General features: G+C 37.4%; 1 pseudogene; it reads left to right on the top strand.

Annotated features, from left to right (window-relative positions):
* Positions 1 to 393: 393 nt before the first annotated feature.
* LOC101582925 lies at positions 394 to 1,072 on the top strand (annotated as a pseudogene).
* The last annotated feature ends 4,129 nt before the right edge of the window (positions 1,073 to 5,201 follow it).

Below are 5,201 nucleotides of genomic sequence, written 5' to 3'. Positions count from 1 at the left end.
AAAAAAAAAAAAAAAAAAAAAAAAAAACCCTTTCTGGAAACTTAATCTCTTCCAAAAATAATAATAATAATTTCTGTGATTACCATTTTTTTGAACAGATTAAGTTTCCAAAAAGTGGCCACCGCACTGAGGAACTAGGGGAGGGCGGGGACCAGCACAGCCCATTGCAGTAACGCGGTGGCGATGTCCCCAAGCTAGGCGAGTGCCGCGGTGGCTGCAGCGGGGCCTGGCGCGCGGCGGGGCAGGCAGGGCGGCCCGGGCTTGAGCTCCCTCCGGTTCCCTGGAAGCGGCTGGCGGCCAGCGCGGGAGCGGTAGCAGCAAAGGCGGAGGCTCCGGCGCGTCTTTCTGCGGCTCAGCCTGAGCCAGCGCAGGCCTGGCAGTCCGGGTGGCTGGATGGGCCTCGCTGCCCGAGAATGCGAATTCCAGGAATGGAGACTGTTCAATCACCAGGAACACAAAATTATCGTTGTTGGGTTGGACAATGCGGGGAAAACTACCATCCTTCACCAGTTTTCTGTGAATGAAGTTGTCCATACGTCCCCTACAATAGGAAGTAATGTAGAAGAGATCGTGATTAATAATACATGCTTCCTGATGTGGGATATCGGTGGCCAAGAATCGCTTCGCTCATCCTGGAACACTTGCTAGGCTCATACAGAGTTTGTAATAGTTGTTCTGGACAGTTCAGACAGAGGATTTCTGTAACTGGAGAAGAACTCTACAAAATGCTGGCTCACGAGGACCTAAGAGAAGCGGGACTGCTGATATTTGCTAATGAACAAGATGTTAAGGAATACATGACTGTGGCAGCAATCTCCCAATTCTTGAAGCTTACTTCTATTAAAGATCACCGGTGGCATAGGCAGGCACGCTGTGCTCTGACGGGCGAAGGCCTGTTTCTTCTGTAACATGGAAAAGATTCTGATCTTACTGTTATGAAGATTATTATCTGAAGAACTTCATTATATGAAGAACTCATATAATGATGTCAAGTGCTTAGTACAGTTCCTGCTTTGCTTTTAGATTATGCCAAGGGCTTGAGTGGATGATGTCACGGTTTAAGATTAGATGATCTCTACTGACCTCTTCTCATGGACTTATATAAACAGAGTGCTGGACTTTACCTAAAAGCTGCGAAATTCAATGGTTTAGACATATTTTAATAATCTGACTTAAATTTTTTCTAAAGAAAAAAATTAAGACCACTTAATTGGAAATAAGGATGAAGTTCCATCTCCCAATTTGCTTTCTTATTAGTTCTTTCCAAGGTATATATTAAACCTGTGATTGATATTTTTCTGGTAATAAATCCTCTCCGGACATTTTAGAGCCTGTGCTAAGTGCAAAGGGAGTGGAAGACATTTTGAACTTTAAAGAGCTTTATTGTCAGTATAACCCTCCCAAATTGAATGTTGTTCTCTTGTTCTATTAAGTCAAAATACAAATCAGCACATACTGTTTCCAATATTTTGAAATGTAATGTTACTTACAAAAAGTGTTTTGCTTAAGGCTGTGTATGTATTGAGTATATACCTCAAGTTCAAGTTAATGGCTTTGATTCATGTTCTAAGAAAAGCAAATAATAAAAATTAATAACAACCTTAGTGATTACCATGAGCGTAAGTACTGTCCTGGTGTTAAAGTGCTAGTCTGTACTCTTCCCCTATATTATCTGTATTGTATTAATCAATCCCTGAAATCATTGAGCTGCTCTTTGAAAAAAAGAAACAAAAATCTTGACATGGTATAACTATTTTTTCTGGTTCTGCAGCACACATTGGAACATAATCCAACCAAGTGGACTGTCAGATTTTGGGCTTGGTATTACTAATGGATGGGATTGCACAGTGAAGAATTACCACATTATTCTTTTTGTTGGTTTTATGCCATCTAAATTGTTGAATACACTGTTAATCCATTAATCAGTTGATCATAAATTGTGATTAGAACTATCCAGTAACTTCCTAATTAAAAACGATTGTGTGAAACATGTCTATCCAGAGAAATAACATTCTAAAAATATTATTAAACAATTTATTTTTCATTTTTATATATGTTTATTTTTTATTGAGAAATAAATATGAATGAGACACTTTCACAGCTGATTAATAGGACAGTTTTGATAGTCAATACACTGTACGTTGTTATCTTCTTAGTGGTTATCCATAGTACAAGAAGCAGACAGGATATTCTGTCCAAACACTGTTAGTACACGTCTTTCTTCTCATTGAATTAAGTGAAAGTAGCTGTAAATTTATCCTAACTATTTTGTATATATAAATACAAAATGATCTTTCCTTTGTATCCTTTTTTTTGTCCTGTGAGAGGTGAATATTCTATTGGCATCTAAATACTATAGGTGTTTGAATTCAACTAAACAATCTAACACTGTCTAGCAGTCTATAATATTCGTGGGTTATCCTCCGAAGTTACTAACTTGAGCTTTTTACAGCTCATCATATTAATATGGATTTACTTTATATACCTCATTTTTATACTTTTCTCCTGGATGGTTAAGACCAAGATATAGCAAGACCTATATACCCAGAATTGTAACTTTTGTATCTGATAAGGTCAGCCAAGTACTTTTAGGATTTATCCTGTAGCCCTGTACTGCCTTTTGTACATCCTTTTGTCAGTGTCTGACATGAGGATGAGTCATGGCCATTGCTTGACCAATTTGTTCTCTGTGAAAGCTTGAGAAAATGATTTTTTCTCTCCATGTGACTCTCCCCAGGCTCACTTTAGATCATCAATCACATTCCTCTGTGGCTCCATAATCTTCTTGATCAGAAAATTTGGAGCACAACTGAGTTACATGTTGTTACAGTACAGTTTCTCCTATGTCCTGAGTCTTCACTGACCTTGAAAGGCTAGGGCCAATATGTTGGCTAAGCATGCAGCCCTTCCTTTACTCCAATTTTGATCTGCTAACTTAGGTTGTTAACCCTCCAGAAGAGAAGCTAATTATTAATCTGCAATATATGCAGTTCGATTTACCCTATCTGTCAAAATATCAAACATTTTGGCATACCCTGGAACAGGTATTTTCCATCAGATATTGATATGTTGAACTTTAAGTCCTTACAGAATATGAAGGAAAAATAATTATATAAAAGTAGAAATAAGCATTTACATATTTTTACAAAGAAATTTAGAAACCTAACCATGTACAGAATTGTAAGTCCTTGTATTAGGGAGACAATATGATATTTACAGATGTGGGTCTGGTTTATTTCACTAATAAGTATATCTTCAAGGGGCATCCACTTAAATATGAAGGCTTCAAGTTTATAATTTTTTATAGCTGAGTAGTACTCCATTATATAAAAGTACCACATCTTTTTCAACCATTCCACATGTGACAGGCATTTTGGTTGTTTCCAAGATTTGGCTATCACAAATTGTGCTGCTATAAACATAGGTACGCATATATCACTATGATATGATATGATGCTTTCAGTTCCTCTGGGAAAATTCCCAGTAGGGGGATAGCAGGCTTGAATGGGATTTTTAGTCCTAGTTTTCTAAGGAGTCTCCACACTGATTTCCATAATGTTTGCACCAGTCTACACTCCCACCAATAGTGGAGAAGGGTTCCCCTTTCCCCACAGCCTCTCCAACATTTGTTGTTGGTTGATTTCTTTATGATAGCCATTCTTTCTGAGGTGAGATGATATCTCAGTGTTGTTTTAATTTGCATTTCACAGATGGCTAGTGATGTGGAACATTTTTTCATATATTTATTCACTTCTTTAATTTCGTTTTCTGAGAAGTGTGTGTTCATCTTGCATGCCCATTTCTGGATTGGGTCTTTAAATTTAGGGGCCCTAATGTTCTTTAGTTCTTTATAAATTCTAGAGAGCAGACCTTTGTCTGAGTGCTTATTAGTTAAGATTTTTTCGAAGTTTGTGGATTGTCTTTCCACTTTGTTGATAATTTCTTTTGACATGAAAAAACTTCTCAGTAAGAGGTGGTCCCAGTTGTTAATTCTCTCAAGTGTTTCCCATGCGATTTAGTTTCTGTTCATGAACTCTTTGCCTACCCCTATGTCTTCAAGAGATCCTCCTACTTTCTCTTCTAGGAGATTTAGTGTTTCTGTTTTAATGTTCAGTTCTTTAATCCATTTTGACTTTAGTTTAGTGCATGGTGATAGACCTGGGTCAAGTTTTAATCATTGGCATGTAGAGAGCCAATTTTTCCAGCACCATTTGTTAAAGAGACTATCTTTCTTCCAGTAAGTGTATTTGGCCCCTTTGTCAAAAATAAGGTGGCTGAGTGCATTCCTAGAGGCATCTGCATCTACTAGTCTATTCCATTGATCCTCTACTAGTCTATTCCATTGATCAGATCTATTTTGTTGCCAACACCATGCTGATTTTCTTACAGTAGCTTTGTAGTATAATTTCAAGTCAGGAATTGTAATGCCTCCTTCTTTGTCTTTGTTGGCCAGGATTGCCTTTGCTATTCTAGGTCTTTTTTGAATCCAGATAAATTTTAGGAACATTTTCTCTAGGTCTGTGAGTTATGTTGGTGGTAGTCTCATAGGAATTGTGTTAAATCTATACAACAATTTTGGGAGTATGGCCATCTTCACGATGTTGGTTCTTCCTATCCAGGAGCAGTGAATATCTTTCCATTTTCTGAAATCCTCTGCGATCTCTTTTTTCAAAATACTGTAATTTTCCATGAAAAGATCTCTGATTTCTTTAGTTAGATGAATTCCCAGATATTTCATTTTCCTTGGTGCTATTGTAAAAGGAATTGTCTCCCTAATTTCCCTCTCAGTGTGTTTGTTATCTGTGTAGAGGAATGCTATTGACTTTTGGGTATTGACTTTATATCCTTCTATGCTACTGAATTTGTCTATCAACTCTAGTAGTTTCTTAGTGGAGTTTTTTGGGTCTTCCAAATAAAGTATCATGCCATCTGCAAGTAATGATAGTTTTACTTCTTCTTTACCTATTCTTACTCATTTTATTTCTCCCTCTTGCCTAATGGCTCTAGCTAATGATTCCAGAACTATATTGAAGAGGTGGGGTGATACAGGACATGCTTGTCTTGTACCTGATTTGAGAGTAAAAGATTTCAGTTTTTCCCCATTGAGAATTATATTAGCCGTTGGGTTGTCATAGATGGCTTTTAACAGCTTGAAGTAGAGCCCTTCTATTCCAATTTTCTGTAGGACTTAGAACATGTAT

The sequence above is a fragment of the Octodon degus genome, unplaced genomic scaffold (assembly GCF_000260255.1).
Source record: "Octodon degus isolate 3935 unplaced genomic scaffold, OctDeg1.0 scaffold00016, whole genome shotgun sequence".
Taxonomy (NCBI): domain Eukaryota; kingdom Metazoa; phylum Chordata; class Mammalia; order Rodentia; family Octodontidae; genus Octodon; species Octodon degus.
The sequence above is the reverse complement of the archived record's forward strand: the minus strand, read 5'-3'. Positions and strand labels throughout refer to the sequence as shown.